At 44.0% G+C, this 23,365-nt stretch overlaps 1 non-coding gene across 1 annotated transcript; it reads left to right on the top strand.

Annotated features, from left to right (window-relative positions):
- Positions 1 to 803: 803 nt before the first annotated feature.
- On the top strand, positions 804 to 907 carry LOC126282689 (U6 spliceosomal RNA). Its single transcript, XR_007551374.1, has one exon. It is a non-coding gene; the product is annotated as a U6 spliceosomal RNA (small nuclear RNA).
- The last annotated feature ends 22,458 nt before the right edge of the window (positions 908 to 23,365 follow it).

Raw genomic sequence — 23,365 nt, 5'->3', positions numbered from 1 at the left:
GTGAAGTATAAGTCCCGTTATGTACACTACTCTGGTTGCTAGGTACTGGCTGACTCTGGGCTAGAGGCTGAGGTAACTGCGACTGCAACTCCCACTGCGCTGCGACTGATGACACGTTGACTCACTGGACGACTGCCTGGAACTAACTGGGCCCTCCAGTCCACAGCGGCGATCTAAATACTGGCGGTCGAGAGGGCGTTGGCGGCGCGTTGCTCACAAGTCTCAATGTGACCTCTCTCCTGATAGGGGCTTCGCTTGCGCCTACTATCGATCTTCCCACAACCTCTTTGGCGCCTGGTGTGCGGGTGACAGCTTACACCAGTACAACTCAAATGTTTCAAAAACAAACAAATAAACCTCATCCGAGCAGGTTTTGAAGGCCCATGATACCGAATGGCCACCATGTCATTCTCAGCCCGTAGGTGTCACTGAATGGTCATATGGAGGCATATGTGGTCAGCACACCATTCTCCTAGTCATTGTCAGTTTTCGTGACAGGTGCCCCCACTTCTGAATCAAGTAGCTCCTCAATTGGCCTCACAAGGGCTGAGTGCACCCCACTTGCCAACAGCACTTGGCAGATCAGGATGGTGACCCATCCAAGTGCTAGCCAAGCCTGACAGCACTTAACTTCAGTGACCTGACGGGAACTGGTGTTACGGGTGCACCAAGGTCGTTTGCTTCACATATCTCCAGGAAGATGTAATTCCATCAGATGATGAAGTTTCTTTTCCATCCTCCTCCCCTTTCTTTTTTCCCTTTTTTTCCTTCACCTTGTTTTGTCAAGCAGTGTGAATGTGGAGGTTCGCTTCGGTGTACATGTACTGAGATTGAAATGGTACACAGACAATTAACGTGGCCTTTTCTCAAGGATGAGACACAAAACCGTTACGTGTTCCACGTTTCAGTGCTGGCCCAGCCGGCATCATGGGGGAATCTCTCCACAAGTGGGGTATGCCATCGGCTGTGTGTCGCTGTAGCACGTGAATACGACATAGACATTAAGCTGTGGAAGCTCAGATTAGAAGTCTACGTTGAAGTTTCCTTTCCGTTCGAATATGACAGACTGAAAGTGCTTCAACTCGGTGACAGATTTTTCGAAAAGATAAGTTTGCAAGATTATAATCTTCGCAGTTTGGCAAATGATCTCCTTGGCAATGCAATATATGTTAAAGTGGGAGCCGTTGAAACATGTATCCACATTATGACAAAAGCATTCGGTTTTGCAGACTTTGTTCGTTCTAATGTTGAATACAGTTAAACAGCGATCAGCTCTGCTGTTTTAGGGTTGCAATCTGTGTCCATATTCCTGAAGTTATGAGAGAGGACATTTTTCTTATATGGAAAATTATTAAACATTTTATTACAACCTGACACGCCCTGAGCGAGACTCTAGACAGTTAATGACCTGAGTAGATGTCAATGGAGCCTGGTAGGCCGCTAAAACCATGAGGTATTTTTATGGTTCTTCGCTCATGGAAACGACCTATTTTGGAGTTGGAAGCAATTAGCGATCAGCCCATCCCTCAGTAAATCTTGCCGGATAGGCCCACAGACACACAAGGCAATCAGAGCAGCTCCTCATCGAGACAGGTCTCCAGCATAACAATGCTGTGATACCTGCACAGATGTCAGCCAAAGGCTGGGCTGGGGGTGATGGACTGAAGGGACATGTCTACACAGTGGGTTCATAAACCAGGCATTGTGTGCAGAGCCATGCGTAATAAAAATCTGTAATCTTTCATGTTCACTGATACTGCAAATAGGCCTGTGACCCACTTCAATTGGCTGTCTCAGTTGTATAATAAACTCAGGTGTCTGAGAATATTTAGAGATAGAATCTTTATTACATCTCATAGCTAAGACTAAAAAGCTCCAAGGCACCAACGATTTACTTAAAAATCTTTAAGATTGCATCTGTTCGCTTGTTGCCATGGGAAGCAATGCAACTTTTGAGAAAAACACCTTCCCCCTCCGTGAAAACTTAAAACAGCCAGTAATTGGCAGTTTCTTAACTCTTGCCTTTGTTCGAAAGGGGTTTGAGCTATTGTGTGCGACGAGAGATTTAGCGCCTTTAGAGCCCTACGATTTAGTCATCACGGCGTGATGGAGGTGTCGTTCGTGCACTTAGTGGGAATATGGACTTTCTTCTCATGAGAGGTGCGAGGCACTTCGGTGCTGGACTTTGGTCTGGTAGGGAGACATCTGGTACATGCTCTGGCATGTGTGGTTGGTGCTTGGGACCCGTCCTGAGACTGACTTCACTTGTGAGTAGTTTAGACTGGGGAACCTGTGGTGAAATTCTTACTGTACCGACAGTGTGATTTCAAACGTCTCGGACTACTCGTTTGCCGAGGACACACTTAATCGTTTTTGGTTTACCACTCTTGACATTTGGTTTCCTTGTGTGTTCTGTTGTATAAGTGAGCCAAATTGGTCATTGGTGCTACCAGCGACCAGGTGGGTCACCCGCTGAAATCTACCGTGATTTCAGGGCTCTGGTAGAGAGTAAATTGCGATCCATCTGCCTGATCGCTAGACCGTGAGATTTTTGCATTTCTTTTGTGGCCACGATCGATTAACAGGTGCAGCCTCTCGTCTCACTTCCGCCGCACCCATCTTGCCAGGCGCAAGTTACATCGCCATACGAAGCAAACAGGGTCACGTACTGTTGCTCCGGCACTGTCAGGATGTACAGATTTGAATTGCCACTTGCTATCAGCTGCGCTTATGTAGTGAAACCACAAGAAATTTTATCAATCAGAGTCTGCTCAGTGTCAGATCAATTCAGATTGTGTTATCCCCATTTTTAGGGCCAGAGTACTTGACTCACTTCTGCTACCCAGAATCCTTGTCCATTGTGGTCTTAAACCACTTGTTGGTTGTTTACAGTATTCAGTCACAACTTGTTTAGCATAATTTATGTCTGTCTTTGTTTTGGGAAAATAAATGTTGTCAGTAAACCAAAAGCCGGCCGCGGTGGTCCTGCGGTTCTAGGCGCTCATTTCGGAACCGCGCGACTGCTACGGTCGCAGGTTCGAATCCTGCCTCGGGCATGGATGTGTGTGATGTCCTTAGGTTAGTTAGTTTTAAGTAGTTCTAAGTTCTGTGGGACTGATGACAACAGATGTTAAGTCCCATAGTGCTCAGAGCCATAAACCAAATTTTGCATACATTCCCAGTCATTTTATATAACAGCGCCACAGAGTTAACTTTCATTGTGGCGCCCCTGCCAGGATATTGGATTGATGGAACCTTCTGCGACCTGCAGATCGCGTTGATTACCGTAGTCACTCAACTTGTCGTGCCATGTGCGGAATTTAGGATTTATGGGAACTGGGAATCAGTCGCTCAAGGTAGCGTAATTTAGAGTCGAATCTGCGTGGCATCGGAATGTGTAGTGATTAAATACTTTTTTGTCAGAATGAGAGTGCATGCTTACAAGTGTAAGTAGGCTGTTTAGGTCTTTTTTATTGGTAACGCCGCCGCCACGTAGCGCTCTGTGTGAAAATCACTGGCTGTGCCGTGTGCAGTCTGTGGCTGGTTTGCATTGTTGCCTGCCATTGTAGTGTTGGGCAGCGGCAGCTGGATGCTAACAGCGCGTAGCATTGCGCAGTTGGAGGTGAGCTGCCAGCAGTGGTGGACGTGGGGAGAGAGATGGCGGAGTTTTGAAATTTGTAAGAATTGGTGTCACGAACTGATATATATATTATGACTATTAAGGTAAATACATTGTTTGTTCTGTACTAAAATCTTTCATTTGCTAACTATGCCTATCAGTAGTTAGTGCCTTCAGTAGTTTGAATCTTTTATTTAGCTGGCAGTAGTGGAGGTCGCTGTATTGCAGTAACTTGAGTAACGAAGATTTTTGTGAGGTAAGTGATTTGTGAAACGTATAGGTTAATGTTAATCAGGGCCATTCTTTCGTAGGGATTTTTGGAAGTCAGATTGCGTTGCGCTAAAAATATTGTGTTTCAGTTTAAGCACAGTCGTGTATAAATTGTTCTAAGGGGACGTTTCACAAGAAGCAAGGCACGTTTCCTACAGAGTAGCGGAAGTAATTGTGTTTTGTTAACAATGGATCCATCTCAGATTATTAGCGGTGACCCGGCAGATATTACACGGGATTCTTAGTTAAATACAGTTGCAGACCGAGCAGATATGTCGAATGTAGAACCTGCGGATGACGACATGCCTCAGTCATGTGACGAAAGTGAACTGGAGGCCGTGGCAGAACTAAATGTAGACGCTGCTGGTACGCGACGCACCATTAGTGATACTGGCAGACCAGAATTATGAACGGAACGTCACAGAATGAAGGACTCTCGTTCATTTAGTCCGGAAAGTGTTAGCGGTGGATCTCAGTTTGAGGCTCTCATGCAATTCATGCAAGAGGCAGAAACGAAGAGACAAGAGGCAGAGAAAAAGAGACGCGAGGAAAGGCACAAATTACTCATAAGAACGGGCATATACAATATAGATGGAGTCCAGAAAGAGATGGCAGGAATCCAAGAAGAGCTGGAGAATGTCAAGAAAACGACAGTAGAAACGCGTGAGGCGGCGGACCAGACGAAGCGCGATGCCAAAAAAGCGCGATTGGTATCGCAAATAGCACGAAAGGACGCAGCAGAGGCCAAAGAACAAGTTAAACTGACAAGAACTGAGGTGTGCAAGACAGAAGAGGCAGTTGCAAGTCTCCAAAAGCAAGGCAAAACAATTGTTCAAGAAACGCAGGAAAAAATGAGTGAGGCTGCGAAGCGAATGGAACAGATAGAAATCAAACAGGCCGAAATCTCTGAAGTTAAAGATCCGCAGACCCGAGTCGCGGCCCGGGAGACGAGTTGGCTAAGGGCGTCTGACAGGCACATGGTCTGGTCACGCAATTGTAAATACAATCTCGTCTGGTAGAGCGCCATCGAGAGCATCACAGAAGGGAAAAAAATGTTTTGCGACTCTCCGAACCGCCATATGAGGACACACCCCTGTACATGGGCGAATGGAACAAGAATATGCTCCTGCCGCTGCGGAACGCGTAGTAGGAAATGCTCCGTCGGTAACACGCAGCATGTCAGAGACCGAGCCCGAAAACAAACGTACACATATAAGGAAGTCAGAAAAGTTATACGAGAATCTGGCAACAGTGCACGAAGATCCTTTGGGCACGGACACATGGAATAGCGCACTGTAGACGAGAGGGAAAATTCGTACGGCGGATTCGTTGAACCTTTCGACCACAAACTTGACCATCCAGAATTTTCCAAGTCTTTAAGGAGGCAAACAACGCATTACATCCCAAGACCTGGATGGCACAGTACGATCACGTGCTACCAGTACAAGCTTCTCTTTATCTATGGTTTCTGAGAAGGGTTAGAAGGGTCGATTGCAGAACTTATGCGCGGAGTTGCGGAGAGTTATCGCTCCTACCAAGAATTTAAGAACGCATTCCTTAGCATACATTGGTCGCAAGACACACAGGAGCGGATAAAACAGGAGATCATGTTAGGAAAGGACTTAGAAGCGTCAGGATTCCGCATTCCTGTCAATTTATTCGAATCCCTGGTCAAGAAAAACCGATTCTTGGATCAACCGTACAGTCCCAAGGAAACTATATGGTACTGCTACATTAAACTGCCTTTACATTACCAGCAACGGCTCAGCGGTAGATGCAGTTATTCAATCGAAGCTTTCAAGAGTGCGAACTCGAGTATGTGAATGAAACTCACAACTCGCGGGAAAGAAGCAGAAATAATGACCGTAACTGGCCATATTCGCCAAAGAGGAATGACGATAGACGAAATGGGGGAAAATGTCGATCGAATCGAAACCAAAATTCAAACTTCAATGGGAATAACCAGCCATCATGGGGAAATAGAAGAAGACGAGGAAATTATAATCATAACAACAGCAACAACAACTACTACTACCGACGAAACGGAAACTGGAAATAGCAACAGATCTCGAACCAGGATCAACAGGATTCTAGGCAGCATCACCAAAGCAATAGCAGGACATACAACAGTCAAGGTCAATGGAACGACCAACTTAGCGAATATTTGGAATTGAGGCCACGTAACCCATCACAGGGGTCACGCACAGAAAATTCAACAAGGAATTGATACACAGCCACTGAGGACTCAGCTCAGAACAATGTCGCAAAAACTATCGGAACGAGCGATATTAACCTGTTAGAGTACTAAGATACAACAGAACTGCAACAAGAAGAGAAGGTGCTGTATGTAAATAGTCTCTATGGAAGAACTTTTTAACATAATCTAATGTTAGTATTGTGTTGCTTAGTGTAGCCTTCCATTTGTTCTATTTCGGTGTTATTCTGTAGGTTTGTCATTTCCATTAGTTTTCAGCATGAGTCCTTGATGAACATGTTCAAATGAGTTGCGTATTTGTGACATCTTCATGCCAACATTCGCTGGCAGGTGGCAGATTTAATTCAAATTCCGTTGCCAGTTATACATCATCACTAACTGCCACTTTTTGTGGCATGCCATACCAGGCACGTTGCAGTGCTGAGTACTCCAAACAACTGAGTACTGCTGTTATTTATTTGGACCTCACACTTTTGGTCCGCTTACCGCAATTGAGCGTCGTACTCTGTCATAGCAGTCTCATAAAAGAGCTTCACAATCATTAACATGGGCTATGAAATTGTTTCTGTTTACTTTCCTTGGGTACTTATACACTGTCCATGGGACAGATGTGCATCATTTTATGTTTTTCGTGGTGTCTAGACGGTAAATCGTGCCATAGAGCATGTGTGTCTCGATTTTCGGATGTGTTCCGTATGGTGTGAGCAGTCCACGCTTTGGGCGTATGTCGGCGCTAAGACTCAGTGTGCTATAAGCATGTGAGTCTCGAATTTCTGATGTGTTTCGTATTGTGTTAGCGGTCCACGCTTTGGGCACGTGTCAACGCTAAGACTCGGTGTGATATGAGCCATCACCTGTCGTGCGATATAGCCTGTCACGTGGTAGAATTTTGCCAGCGGCATGTGAGCGCCGTCGGCAAAGTATTCTGTATGGGGAATCAACACGGATAAGAGCAAGTCATGGTAGAGTGGCGAACCAAATAAAAATATACTTGTATGTGTAATTCAGTATGCTTTTGTTTCATTTCCGCAGCAGCAATCCTGACAGATGAGACAGGAGGCAGCCTTTTACTATGTCAAATTTCGTCTACATAATCAAAAATGCCACTTCAAAGATTTCAGGAAAATCACGAGCACCTGAGAGAGTAGATGCACTTCCTGACTACTTCAGCGTCAGCAGACAACATCGCTGGACATCGAAAAATAAAAGAGGACTATACCAGGAATAAAATACGCAAAAATTCGCTTCGGTAGTATTAGCAAAGTCATAGGATAGTACAATAAGTTAGTATTTAGTATTAGAACTACCCAAAAACTAACAAAAACACGTACACACACAAACAAAGACACTTCACACAACATAATTAATGTCCATACAACGTTAACCGGGCCTTGGAGTTATTAAAATTATTTCTTGATTTGCGTCCTTACTAATAAAGTAGACAAATAAATAAATATATTTGAAAATTTTTGTATTCATCATTATTTTCTTTTTATGTAAGTGGGTTATATCGATGTAATGGCATTTGTGAGAGAATTTGACACTTGACCACACTTGAGGATTGTGCAGACTCCGGCAGCAACACGGCAGACTGGACGTCACGGCTCACATCGACCAGAGAGGGGCAAAGGGAGTGCGCAGCCGTAATGAATGACCTGTAGCAGCCCAGGTGAGTGGGGGCCGGACAGTCTGCTGTGACAGAACTGGGCCGCAGCCAGCTAACGCGCCTACGTCACGCAGCCCAGTCGTCTACCGGCGCAGGCAGCACATCACAAGCCAGCGCTGACAGTGGAACGCCATCTCTCCGCAGTATCCTTTCTTCCAGGAGTGCTAGTTCTGCAAGGTTCGCAGGAGAGCTTCTGTGAAGTTTGGAAGGTAGGAGACGAGATACTCGCAGAAGTAAGGCTGTGAGGACGGGGGGTCAGTCGTGATTGGGTAGCTCAGTTGGTAGAGAACTTGTCCGCGAAAGGCAAAGGTACCGAGTTCGAGTCTCAGTCCGGCACACAGTTTTAATCTGCCAGGAAGTTTCAAGTGGATGAATATTTGGAAAAATATCAGTTTAAAACTGTACTGACTAGAAGAGTCGGTGCCGTATGGTATGACATCGTAAACGAAACCATCTCATGTCGAGTTCAAGCTATTTTAGACAGCAGTAGGTGTGCAAAGGGTCAACGTCATAAACTCATTTTAACTAACGTATATGCGCCGCCGCCGACTAACAAAAGACGGTATAGGAGTAACTTTTACCAGGATGGAGCAGTCGAACTGCTAACGAACGTTTGGGCTACCGCCATACCTGCCTAATGTTAACTCCTATCAAGAGCTACAAAACATTGATGAATGAATAAGAACTGCAAGACAACTGGCCTTACATGAATCCCCAGCTTATCTGCCATACAAATGTCAGAAGCACTTCAGCAAGTAGGTTAGACACAATCGATGTTACACAAAAAGAATTTTTGCGCAATATCGATGATTGTGAGATATGTCGTGAGAACTTCTTCGACCATTGTGCATACCACGTTTCATTCAGGTACATCCCACAAAATGCTCTTCCTGGCCGTTGGGTATGGAAATTTAACATCTCATTATTGCAGGAAGCTGAAATTAAGCAGCAGATGAGAAACACTTGGCGCGAATGCTTACGTTCCCAAACTAAGTATCGTGAGCGAATAGCTTGGTGGACCGAACATCAAAACTTTTATTTGCAAATGAGTTATGCGGTATGCAAAGGTATAGGAGATATTGGCGCAAACAAATAGCAGGCCGGCCGCGGTGGTCTAGCGGTTCTAGGCCCTCAGTCCGGAACCGCGCGAATGCTACGGTCGCAGGTTCGAATCCTGCCTCGGGCATGGGATGTGTGTGTGATGTCCTTAGGTTAGTTAGGTTTAAGTAGTTCTAAGTTCTAGGGGACTGATGACCACAGATGTTAAGTCCCATAGTGCGCAGAGCCATTTGAACCATTTTTTGAACAAATGGCGGAATATTACGTCTCCTGTTTGCGACACCTTTATGGGCAAACTTGAACGCCTTTCGGCCAACAAAATGAAGCTGAAACGCTTTAAGTCGAAAATAATCGACCTGTTCCGGCAGCGTTTGGAGGTGTTGCGTATGCGAGCCCTAGACAAGGACGACCTCACGCAGGAACGTAAGTCGTTATACCACGTTATAATGGAGACACGCAGAGGGAAACAGAGAATAACAACCGCACAACCGCAATGAGGTACGAAGAAGGGGGAGGACACACTTCTCAGACCGCCATAAAGTAATATGTCGCAGGGATCTCTACGCCGGAACGGAAATAGTTGGACGCTGAAGAACTTTTAACACATGTTACGGCGGAAATACGTGGATAGGATAACGGCAGTCTATCCAGAATATAAATGAGGACGAAATAAAAAGTGGATGAATACCTAGAAAAATATCAACAATAAAATTCTTCTAATCAGAGTCAGTGCCGTATGGCATGACGTCGTAAACGAGACCATACCCACAGCGGAACGATTACACGAAATCAAACTGAGACCATCTCGATACTGAGACAAACGTTAGCTTGTAGAAACTGTAGCGCACATGCCATTATGTGAAAATAAAGTCAGAAATTGGAACTGGACTGGGAAGAAATTAGCACTTATCAACAGAGCCACAGAAAGTCACCCGAAGGTTTACAAACCGACTGAAATTTTATCAGTCGGCAAAGAATAACAGTTACTCGTGGATTATGGGCAGTTTGTGTTTTACGTGCTAACAAACGAAACGTCGAACTTAGAAGAGTACATGCTTTATATAGCAGAAGGAACATATTAATTACGGAAGAATAATAAATATAAGGATTGCTTTCATAACATTTTATCTGTTGCCCTATGTCGACTACCATTAGGACCTCAGTTTTGCTAATTGGAAGAGGAACACTTATCTCATCACTCACTACTCAGGAAATTCTCTTATGTTGATATTAAATGGAAGCTGTTGTAATATGGTAAAACTCCACCGGTAACGAATTTCATTTCCTCTATCGAAAGATAAATAGCTTCTTAATACACATGACGTTGCATCCAGTGCATAATAACTTAAACTGAGGAAAAGTTTTTGAACAAATGTATGTTATGAATTTTTCCGTTACTATTCTGACTGTTTTGAGCTATGTCACAGGAAGAACTTTCGGCGTTGGAAATGGCAGTCTGTTACTATCTCACGTCACTTTACTGCTTCACTGCGGTTACAAAATTTAAAGCGTATATGGAAAAAACATGTGTTAATTCCAAAAAGAGTGATAATTCGGGAAAATATGGCCTACGTGCCAAAGCCTACGAAGGCGAAATTTGGTGAGCGTAAGGCGTGGCTGTGAGGGGAGGATGTAGGCCGCCGCCGCCATCCCGAAAAAAAGTCGTCAGCACATCTGTCTAGTAAGTACGAGATCCAGGTTCAAGTCCCAACAGTGACAAGAATTTTAACTCATTGCTTCAGCTCCTATCCTTACTGAAACTTCGTGGGTTGATAGCGTATGTGACGTTACTGCATTGATTACAAAATCATGTAAAATTTACTAATAACTTCACAATATTAGCCCACTTATTAATATGAGATTACACAGACTCTGGCCTGGATGCAAGCAGTGATTCGGTTGGCGAGGCTGTCATAAAGTCATTGTATCCTCTTCCTAGGCAAGCCGGCCCACAACTGTTATTAATGGTTCTTGACATCTTGGATGCTGTAATAGAGAATGAGTTGACGTTCGAACAGGTCTCACACACGTTCTGTCGGGAAGAGATCTGTGGATCTTGCTGGCCACGGGAGTACCTCAACATCACACAGACAGTTCACAGACAACCGTGCGACAACTGGACGAGCATTGTCGTCTTAAAGAATGGCACCACGATACCGTCGCGTGGGAGGTAACAAATGAAGCAGCGGTAGGACCATGACGTGCCATTGTGATGTCAGAGTTCCCTCAACCACTAATAGCCGTGATATGAGATGGTTCCACACAACAGTGCCTTTATAAAGAATTGGAAGACTGAAACCTCTTCCGACGTCGTGCCACAGAGGTAGCGCCGAATAGTGATTCATCCCCGAACACAAAACGACACCATTCTTCAGCATTCCATGCTTCTCGACGATGCCACCACTCCAAAGGCAGCCATTTTTGGTGTGGTGTAAACAGCAACCAAGGCGTGGGGCGGTAATTCCCTAGCTGCTGCTGGTCGCAAACAATGGTGCGGAATGACGAAGAATGTTCCAGAGAGCCCATTAATTGGCGTTTATCTGGTAACAAATACGCAACCAGTCCATTTTACGATTTATTCAAACATGAACATGTCTTCGAGCCACTAAAGGCTCGTCTTCAGATGGATGGTCACGATTATGTGGGGCGCTCAACTGCGTGGTTATCAGCACCCGTACAAATTTCCAACCTTTGCTCAGTCCAAACTCGCCACATTCGTGAATTGTGATGAAATGATGAGGAGAACACAGACACTCAGTCATCTCGAGGCAGGTGAAAATCCCTTACCCCGCCGGGAATCGAAACCGGGACGCCGCGCGGAGTGGCCGTGCGGTTTGAGGCGCCATATCACGGACTCGGCGGCCCCTCCCGCCGGGGGTTCGAATCCTCTCTTGGGCATGGGTGCATGTTTTGTTCTTAGTTTAAGTTCGTTTAAGCAGTGTGTAAGACTAGGCACAGACGACCTCAGCAGTTTGGTCCCTCAGGAATTTACACACATTTGAACATTTTTTGGAACCCGGGACCCCGTGCTCGGGAAGCGAGAACGCGAACACGAGACCACGAGCTGAGGACATCTTCAGATGGATGATGATGATGATGTTTGGATTTTGGGGCGCTCAACTGCGCGGTTATCAGCGTCCGTACAAATTCCCAACCTTTACTCAGTCCATTCTCGCCACTTTCAGGAATGGTGACGAAATGGTGAGGCCGACCGGAGTGGCCGAGCGGTTCTAGGCTCTTCAGTCTGGAACTTCGCGACAGCTACGGTCGCCGGTTCGAATGCTGCCTCGGGCTTGGATGTGTGTGATGTCCGTGGGATGGTCAGTTTTAAGAAGTTGTATGTTCTAGGGGACTGATGACTTTATATGGTAAGTCCCGCAGTGCTCAGAGCCATTTTGAACAGCGATCCTCCCCTGGTCTCACGTGATCGACTGGAAGTATGATGACGGGTGTGTCTGCCTTCACATTGTCATGCACTTTTAACATCGGGCCACCGTCACGTCCATATGTCTCACAGTACTGAATACTCCACGATTCAATCAATAGAGCAAGTGGAGAACCCCGCAGTGTGACTTGTTTCAAACACTGTCAAATTTTGACAGTGTTGTCTCAAATGAATACACGTTATCTCAATGTTCTTCACAGTCATCAGTGAACATCTGACGCTGTTCGCATTCGATATACTAATCATTTACGTACCCACCAATGTTGTGTACGTGTACAAAGTTATATTGACGTCTACTATGTCTTCTGGGTGTTTCACTTTTTTGTCAGACAATGTAACGCTACTCTGTAATTTCTTGTTAGGCTAAACAGATCTGCTATTGTTGAAAAAAAGGAATAAAAATAGGAATAAGAAATGAAACATAAACATTTCAAGTTAATTAAAGGTAAAGCCTTTATGTTGATGATTAACGAAATTGTGCAGCCAAATAACCACGCGCGGTTGCCGTGCGGTCTGGGTCGCCTTATCACCGACCGCGCGGCTCCACCCGTTGGAGGTTCGAGTCCTCTCTCGGGTATGGGTGTGTGTGTTGTCCTTTGCGTAAGTTAGTTTAAGTTAGATTAAGTAGTGCGTAAGCTTAGGGACCGATGGCCTCAGCAGTTTGTTCCCATAAAACCTTACCACAAATTTCCAGATTGCAGTCATATGGGTCTGTTGTGAATTTATGGTTTCTTCTGAGAATTTAGTGTTCATATCAATTTCGGGCTCGCAAGCGCTTGTCGTCGGCTACATTCCACGACTTTTGCGCAAGGCTCCTGCCAGTCATCCTTAGGTGATCCATCGAAGACTCAGTCTTTAGTCACGTGTCCAGTAAAAATGTCGTGGGGTGTTGTTGACGACGGACGGCTGCAAGCCAGTAATTTCTTCGAACATGTTGGTCTGTGTTTCGTGAGGTTGTAACGATTATCTGTCTAGCTGCTTAGAAGTTTCGCAAGAATCAATATTCGTGCAGAACAGTGCAATAACTCTGTAGCACAATCGTCTGTCGCGTGGCGGGAACTCGGAAGTAAGACAGGTTAGAACGTTCAGAGTCATATAGTTAGCCATTTCTCCCTCGCTAAATAACCAAATGGAATAGGACAGAAAATCTATAATTTTCCCACGATGTACTCTTCACCAAGCTGTTTATTTTGGAATATGTTTGTGGATCTTTATGTTTCATTCACGATACCTGTGTATTTTTTTCATTTTTGGGTGTAGAGAATTCGACAATGGCTAGTTGCATCTGAAACTGGGCCGCAGATACGTTTCTATTGCATTCGCTCTTAAGCAGAAGCAAATCTGTAAGCATCATTATGGCGCTCCTTGGCATTAGGTATGGAAAAAACCGACCAGTTAAAACCAATAGCGGCATTTTAGTTCTGAATAACCTGTATTTTTCGATATTTATTTGGCCCCGGATATAACAGGTACTTTTTTAGTTTTCACTGAAAATAATCGAGTAGAGAACCTGAAATATCAATTATCCAAGGCAGCAGTGCTAAACTTTTCCGTTTTTAAATAAACATTTTTTTAAAGAACAGTTAATTTTAATTAGTAAAATTTGTATTGCTGTGAAATATTGCGTTATTGTAGAAAACGGGAAAAGCGATAATTGCTATTTTAATGACAATGCCGACAGAAACGCGCAACAAATACATGAAATAAGAAATGGTGCAGCATTTCTGGATCGATGAGGTGTCGCCTATTAGATGGTACGTGTGTACATGCAGTGTGTAACACTTGCACCATGTGGTCTACATGGTAGTTGCCCCACTGTCGTTGTTGGACGTCAGTTGTATTACAGATGACATCATCCCTAGTCTGGAAGTATTTTACGAAGTGCGGTTTCATTGAAGTACAACACTACACTTGCTTTGCAAGATTCATACGGGGAGGAACTACAACCAACCTATGTCATTATACAAAGAGAAAACGTATAAGTTAACGGTTAATTCATAGTTAACAGTATAAATGGAAAGCAGCTAATGTGCTGTTTGTTAGTATCTTTCACGCCTTTATCTGCTTGTTGCCCTTTCACAAATTAACACGACGAACAGAGTTCTTGAACCTAAGTTTTCTCTCTTTAGCACTGACTACTCGTAATTTCCAAAGAGTAATATGATTCGCGATTACAACACGAATTGCGAGCCGCGTTTCAAAAAATCAGGTTCAAGAGGAGAATACTGGTGAATACTTGTCGAGTGAAGCTGCGAATATTGGGGCGCCTAGGTCTTCTTTTTCTACATAAAAATTTTTAGAAAGCGTTCTTCTCTGTGGTACAGCGATCGGCAAAAAACTGTTAAAAATCAATAAAAACACTCCCGATCGGTCTTCCAGATTTTTTTATTTTTATTTTTGCTACCGGTTTCGGCACTTTCCTCGGACCATCTTCAGACTTACACCGTCATTATGGTTGCTGGTGGCGGCAAACGGAGCGATATCCGTAGTAGTACGTTTGTTACTGTTTGCCGCTCCGAGCACCCATAACGGTGTTGTAAGCCTACACGGAGGACGCGAAAGAACTTTCCCCCCTTCGAACAGCCGTGTACCGCAAGTCTCTAGAGGAACGGAAAAGAGCACAGGTGGTTCAAGTTTTCAAGAAGGGTCGTAGACCAGATGCGCAAAACTATAGACCTATATCTCTGACGTCGATCTGTTGTAGAATTTTAGAACACTTTTTTTGCTCGCGTATCACGTCATTTCTGGAAACCCAGAATCTACTCTGTAGGAATCAACATGGATTCCGAAACCTGGGATCGTGAGCGACCCAACTCGCTTTATTTGTTCATGAGACCCAGGGAATATTAGATACATGCTCCCAGGTACATGCCATTTTCGTTGACTTCCGGAAGGCGTTCGATACAGTTCCGCACTGTCGCCTGATAAACAAAGTAATAGCCTACGAAGTATCAGACCAGCTGTGTGGCTGAATTGGAGAGTTTTTATCAAACAGAACACAGCATGTTGTTCTCAATGGAGAGAGGTCTAGAGATGTCAAAGTAAACTCTGGCGTGCCACAGGGGAGTGTTATGGGACCATTTCTTTTCACAATATATATAAATGACCTAGTAGATAGTGTCGGGAGTTCCATGTGGCTTTTCGCGGATGATGCTGTAGTATACAGTTGCAGCATTACAAAATTGCCGTGAAATGCAGGAAGATCTGCAGCGTATAGGCACTTGGTGCAGGGAGTGGCAACTGACCCTTAACATAGACAAATGTAACGTGTTGCGAATACATAGAAATGTGGTTATTGTTGTTGTCTTCAGTCCTGAGACTGGTTTGATGCAGCTCTCCATGCCACTCTATCCTGTGCAAGCCTCTTCATCTCCCAGTACCTACTGCAACCTACATCCTTCTGAATCTGCTTGGTGGATTCATCTCTTGGTCTCCCTCTACGATTCTTACCCTCCACGCTGCCCTCCAACGCTAAATTTGTGATCCCTTGATGCCTCAGAACATGTCCTACCAACCAATCCCTTCTTCTAGTCAAGTTGTGCCACAAACTTCTCTTCTCCCCAATCCTATTCAACACCTCCTCATTAGTTATGTGATCTACCCATCTAATCTTCAGCATTCTTATGTAGCACCACATTTCGAAAGCTTCTATTCTCTTCTTGTCCAAACTAGTTATCGTCCATGTTTCACTTCCATACATGGCTACACTCCATACAAATACTTTCAGAAGCGACTTCCTGATACATAAATCTATATTCGATGTTAACAAATTTCTCTTCTTCATAAATGCTTTTCTTGCCATTGCCAGTCTACATTTTATATCCTCTCTACTTCGACCATCATCAGTTATTTTGCTCCCCAAATAGCAAAACTCCTTTACTACTTTAAGTGTCTCATTTCCTAATCTAATTCCCTCAGCATCATCCGATTTAATTTGACTACATTCCATTATCCTCGTTATGCTTTTGTTGATGTTCATCTTATATCCTCCTTTCAAGACAATGTCCATTCCGTTCAACTGCTCTTCCAACTCCTTTGCCGTCTCTGACATAGGCGAACCTCAAAGTTTTTACTTCTTATCCATGAATTGTAATACCTACTCCAAATTTTTCTTTTGTTTCCTTTACTGCTTGCTCAATATACAGATTGAATAACATCGGGGAGAGGCTATAACCCTGTCTCACTCCTTTCCCAACCACTGCTTCCCTTTCATGCCCCTCGAATCTTATGACTGCCATCTGGTTTCTGTACAAATTGCAAATAGCCTTTCGCTTCCCTGTATTTTACCCCTGCCACCTTCAGAATTTGAAAGAGAGTATTCCAGTCAACATTGTCAAAAGCTTTCACTAAGTCTACAAATGCTAGAAACGTAGGTTTGCCTTTCCTTAATCTTTCTTCTAAGGTAAGTCGTAAGGTCAGTATTGCCTCACGTGTTCCAACATTTCTTCGGAATCCAAACTGATCTTCCCCGAGGCCCGCATCTACCAGTTTTTCCATTCGTCTGTAAAGAATTCGCATTAGTATTTTGCAGCTGTGACTTATTAAACTGATAGTTCGGTAATTTTCACATCTGTCAACACCTGCTTTCTTTGGGATTTGAATTATTATATTCTTCTTGAAGTCTGAGGGTATTTCGCCTGCCTGATACATCTTGCTCACCAGATGGTAGAGTTTTGTCAGGACTGGCTCTCCCAAGGCCGTCAGTAGCTCTAATGGAATGTTGTCTTCTCCGGGGGCCTTGTTTCGACTCGGGTCTTTCAGTGCTCTGTCAAACTCTTCACGCAGTATCTTATCTCCCATTTCGTCTACATCCTCTTCCATTTCCATAATATTGTCCTCAAGTACATCACCCTTGTATAAACCTTCTATATATAGAAATAAGGATCCTTTATTGTATGATTCTATGATAGCGGAACAAACACTGGTAGCAAAATGTATGGGAGTATGCGTACGGAACGATTTGAAGTGGAATGATCATATAAAATTAATTGTTGGTGAGGTGGGTGCCAGGTTGAGATTCATTTGGAGAGTCCTTAGAAAATGCAGTCCATCAACTAAGGAGGTGGCTTACAAAACACTCGTTCGACCTATACTTGACTATTACTCGTCAGTGTGGGATCCGTACCAGGTAGGGTTGACAGAGGAGATACAGTAGATCCAAAAAAGAGCGGAGCGTTTCGTCACAGGGTTATTTGGTAAGCGTGATAGCGTTACGGAGTTGTTTAGCAAACTCAAGTGGCAGACTCTGCAAGAGAGGCGATCTGAATCGCCGTGTAGCTTGCAGTCCAGGTTTCGAGAGGGTGCGTTTCTGGATGAGGTATCGAATATATACTTCCCCCTACTTATACCACCCGAGGAGATCACGAATGTAAAATTAGAGAGATTCGAACGCTCACAGAGGCTTTCCGGCAGTCGTTCTTCCCGCGAACCGTATGAGACTGGACCAGGAAAGGGAGGTAATGACAGTGGCACGTAAAGTGCCCTCCGCCACACACCGTTGAGTGGCTTGCGGAGTATAAATGTGGATGTAGATGTAGATGATCAGAGGAAAGGGCAGAAACCAGAAGGGAAAAAAATACTGAAACATCAGTCGAGACTCTTGTTAAATTCTTTTTATTTGCCTGTTTAACATTTTGATTCTTAGTGTTTTGGAACTGAGTGAGTCAAAATTTTGGAATCTTCGTTCTATTTCTACGGTTATTACAGGAAATTATTGGAATAAAAACCGATAATTGGTTACATCAGAAACCGGTTATTCTGAGAGGTTGTGGTTAAACTGGCGTTGAAAAGTACCGATATAATTGAAAACCGTTTTGTTTCAGTGATACCTACCATCCCTACTTGGCATGTGAGGCAGTGCTCGGACAGTAGGGAGTAGATGAAGTCTCCCCTGGAGAGGCGCGTAGCGGCAGGCTGAAGATCTCGCCGGTTAATCCACCAGGCGGCGGGCGGCCCGCTCTTGCCAAGACGGCCAACCGGAATGCTGTTATTCTGTCTGGTCTGAGAATCTGGAGCCCCGTAATGGCCACTTGCCAAAACCAGCGCTGACGCCGAGATGCGGCCCGCAGTGGATAACATCTGCGTTCTCCTCGGCTGGGCCCGAGATTAAAGAGCCGCGACAAGCCAACCGGCCGCTGATACTGCGGGGAAGCCCGCAGAGATGCCGACAGCCGTGGTGCTGTTTTTAATGCACGCCGACATCAGCGGAACAGTATCAACAAACGAACGACAGGGTGCTGCGAATTCACTTCACGTTTTCAGTATGTCGTTGTTTGTAAGAAACATAGTGCGTGTGCAGTTTCCTTCCCGATCGAAAAAGTGAGAAACACCAATAGAGAATCGAGTGCCTGAATTCATCTGTGGCTCGGAAGAAGTATCTAAGCATTAAATTTACCATTATTTGCACTAGGACAATTTAACCTTCACTTTCATTTACTACTGCACATCCTCGTCTTGTTTATTTCAGAGCTCACTCTCTCTCTCTCATCATCATCATTTAAGACTGATCATGCCTTTCAGCGTTCAGTCTGGAGCATAGTCCCCCTTATAAAATTCCTCCATGATCCCCTATTCAGTGCTAACATTGGTGCCTCTTCTGATGTTAAGCCTATTACCTCAAAATCATGCTTAACCGAATCCAGATACCTTCTCCTTGGTCTGCCCCGACTCCTCCTACCTCCTACTGCTGAACCTATGAGTCTCTTGGGTAACCTTGCTTCTCCCATGCGTGTAACATGACCCCACCATCTAAGCCTGTTCGCCCTGACTGCTACATCTATAAAGTTCATTCCCAATGTTTTTTTTTTGTTTCCTCATTGTCTGCACCCTCCTGCCATTGTCCCCATCTACTAGTACCTGCAATCAAATGGTTCAAATGGCCTCAACCTTGTTGATACGGTGTCCTGAATCCACACAGCTTTCGCTCCCATACAACAAAGTTGGTCGAAAGATTGAACGGTGCACAGATAACTTAGTCTTGGTACTGACTTTCTTCATGCAGAACAGAGTAGATCGTAGCTGAGCGCTCACTGTATTAGCTTTGCTACACCTCGCTTCCACTTCTTTCACTATGTTGCCATCCTGTGAGAATATGCATCCTCAGAATTTGAAACCGTCCACCTGTTCTAGCTTTGTTCCTCCTATTTGGCACTCAACCCGTTTATATCTCTTTTCCACGGTCATTACTTTTGTTTTGGAGATGCTAATCTTCATACCATAGTGGTGGTGGTGGTTAGTGTTTAACGTCCCGTCGACAACGAGGTCATTAGAGACAGAGCGCAAGCTCGGGTTAGGGAAGGATTGGGAAGGAAATCGGCAGTGCCCTTTCAAAGGAACCATCCCGGCATTTGCCTGAAACGATTTAGGGAAATCACGGAAAACCTAAATCAGGATGGCCGGTGACGGGATTGAACCGTAGTCCTCCCGAATGCGAGTCCAGTGTGCTAACCACTGCGCCACCTCGCTCGGTCATACCATAGTCCTTACATTTCTGATCTAGCTCTGAAATATTACTTTGAAAACTTTCAATAGAATCTGCCATCACAAATAAGTCATCCGCATAGACGAGACTGCTTATTTTGTATTCACCTATCTTAATCTCACCCAGCCAGTCTATTGTTTTCAACATATGATCCATAAATGATATGAACAACAGTGGAGACGGGTTGCAGCCTTGTCTTACCCCTGAAACTACTCTGAACCATGGACTCAATTTACCGTCAACTCTAACAGCTGCCTGACTATCTATGTAAAGACCTTTAATTGCTTGCGAAAGTTTGCCTCCTATTCCATAATCACTTAGAACAGACAATAACTTCCTCTTAGGAACCCGGTCATATGCCTTTTCTAGATCTATAAAACATAGATACAACTCCCTATTCCACTCTTAACACTTCTCCTTTATTTGCCGCAAGCTAAAGATCTAGTCCTAAACCCACACTGATTTTCATCCAATTCGTCCTCAACTAATACTCGCACTTTCCTTTCAACAATACCTGAGAAGATTTTACCCACAACCCTGATCAAAGAGATACCTCTGTAGTTGTAACAATCTTTTCTGTTTCCATGTTTAAAGATTGGTGTGATTACTGCTTTTGTCCAGTCTGATGGAACCTGTCCCGACTCCCACGCCATTTCAATTACCCTGTGTAGCCATTTAAGACCTGACATTCCACTATATTTGATGAGTTCCGACTTAATTTCATCCACTCCAGCCGCTTTATTGCACTGCAATGTATTGACCATTTTCTCCATTTCCTCACATGTGATCCTATTTTCATCATCATTCCTATCCCATTGTACATCGAAATCTGAAACATTATTGATCGTATTTTCACCTATATTGAGCAACTCTTCAAAATATCCCCTCCATCTGCCCAAGGCATCAACAGGATTCACCAGCAGTTTTCCTGACCTGTCCAATATACTTGTCATTTCCTTCTTAGCTCCCTTTCGAAGACTGCTAATTACACTCCAGAATGGTTTTCCAGCAGCTTGACCCAAGCTCTCCAACCTGTTTCCAAAGTCTTCCCAAGATTGCTTCTTGGATGCTGCAATTATCTATTTTGCTTTGTTTCTTTCTTCAACATAACTTTGTCTGTCTACCTGAGTTCTAGTATGTAGCCATTTTTGATATGCCTTCTTTTTCCTTCTACAGGCTGCCTTGACTGTGTCATTACACCAAGCTGTTTGCTTCATCCTACTTTTACACAATACTGTTGCAGGACATTCTTTGGCCACTTCTAGTATTGTGTCCCTGTACCTTGTCCATTCCTTTTCGAGTGACTGCAATTGACTACATTCAACTAACTGGTACCTTTCTGAGATCACTGTTATGTACTTGTGTCTGATTTCTTCATCCTGAAGTTTCTCCACTCTTATCCTCCTACACATGGACCTGACCTCCTGCATTTTCGGCCTCACAATACCAATTTCATTGCAGATTAAACAGTGATCAGTCTCATCAAAGAATCCCCTGAATACACGTGTGTCCCTCACAGCCTTCCTGAATTCCTGATCTGTTATTATATAGTCAATGACAGATCTGGTTCCCCTGCCTTTCCAAGTATACCGGTGAATGTTCTTATGTTTAAAAAAGGAGTTTGTGATTACTAAGCCCATACTGGCACAGAAGTCCAAGAGTTGTTTCCCGTTCCTGTTGGCCCCCATATCCTTTCCAAATTTACCCATAACCTTTCCATACCCTTCTGTTCGTTTTCCAATCCTGGCATTAAAATCACCCATGAGCAGAACACTGTCCTTGTCCTTTACTCTAACAACTACATCACTGAGTGCCTCATAAAAACTATCCATCTTATCTTGATCTGTCCCTTCACAATGCGAATATACTGTCACAATCCTAATTTTCTTGCTAGACACTGTCAAATCTATCCACATCAGTCGTTCGTTTACCTACCTTATTGCTACTACCCTGGTTTCCATTTCTTTCCTGATGAAAAGCCCTACACCCCATTGTGCTATTCCTGCTTTGAATCCTGACAGGTAGACCTTGTATTCTCCCACTTCCTCTTCGTTCTCACCCCTTACCCGAATGTCACTAACAGCTAAAACGTCCAACCCCATCTTACTTGCAGCCTCTGCCTTCTTCCCAGAGTAGCCCCCTCTCTCTTTTTTCATTAAATATGGAGTGCTCATTCAAGTGGACAGGGACACTGAAGATTATGCTGAAGATAATTTCATTTTAGAGCGAAAAACATCATCATTACCGCCTCCAATACGGTGATAGCTAGGACGAATAAACTTAAGAATTAAATGGAAAAAAACACATATTACACATGTGTTAAATGAAACAACTAGTAAGTCCTTCCCTTCTGAACGCTCACGTACTAGATTTCTTACAAACAACGATATACTGCCTGCCGCGTTGGTCGAGCGCTTCTAGGCGCTGCAGGCCGGAGCCGCGCTGCTACTATGGTCGCAGGTTCGAATCCTACCTCGGGCATGGATGTGTGTGATGTCCTTAGGTTAGTTAGGTTTAAGTAGTTCTACGTCTAGGGGACTGATGACCTCAGATGTTAAGTCCGATAGTGCTTAGAACCATTTGAACGATATTCTGAAAACGTGAAGTGAATTCGTGGCACACCCGTCATTCGTGTAATATCATAATCTATTCTGCAGAACGTGCCGCAGATCAGCGTAAGTCCGCGAATGTTACTACACACGCCGGCTCATTTTCGATATTGCTGGAAGTACCCTGATACGGCGAGAGATCATTCTAGAACATTACCAAACGTAACCATTCTGGTGGTTCAGATGTTAAGGCGTGGGAATACATAACTGATTGACTTCTCATGGTCGGGGTTCACTGTCATGCAGAATTTTTTAAAACTCGTCAAATTCGTCGTTGATTGTATAAATATTTTTATTTTTTAAATGACATCATAACTGCCGTTGACTGTAGACATTAATTATTTCCCTGTCGCAGTTTCGGCCTTTGGGCCATTTTCAAGTGGTACTGCAAAAGATTTTGCTTCCGTACACCTCAGACTTTAAAATCTTCTGACCCGTATACATGACATCGCTAAAAATACTCCCTTTCGCTGTAGAAATACCGTAACGTTTGACGAGTGTGAAGCTCCATACCTCGTTAAATGAAGTAGATTACTTGAAACGTTGCTGATGTTAACATCATTCACGTTAATAGTTACAAATCGGTGTTTCACCACAGTGTTTACATGTAAATTAAGGCCTGTATAAAATGAATGTTAGACGATCACCTACCTTTTTTAAAAAAAAATTAAAACCCAAATATCGACCGGTTTCAGTCACAATCCATCTTCACGCTTTAGAGTTAAAACAGTTTAAGCCGCAACATCACATACATCATTACTTAAATAATCACCACGTGTCATACGTAGGACATGTCATGACTTCCAGTATGTTACACAGAACTTTTAAAGGCAAACTTACTAATGACATGCGAAAAACTGCGGTACATAAGAGAAAATCTGATGTGTCAGTCACACCTCTGATCTTCTCTGCAGTACTGCAGTGTTTCACATGTCACTGGTACGTCTGCCTTTAAAAGTGCTGTGTGCTGTAGTGGAATACAAGACATCTCTACATATGAGA

Source organism: Schistocerca gregaria, chromosome 7 (genome assembly GCF_023897955.1).
Source record: "Schistocerca gregaria isolate iqSchGreg1 chromosome 7, iqSchGreg1.2, whole genome shotgun sequence".
Taxonomy (NCBI): domain Eukaryota; kingdom Metazoa; phylum Arthropoda; class Insecta; order Orthoptera; family Acrididae; genus Schistocerca; species Schistocerca gregaria.
Note: the sequence above shows the minus strand (reverse complement) of the source record. Positions and strands in the feature narration are given on the sequence as shown.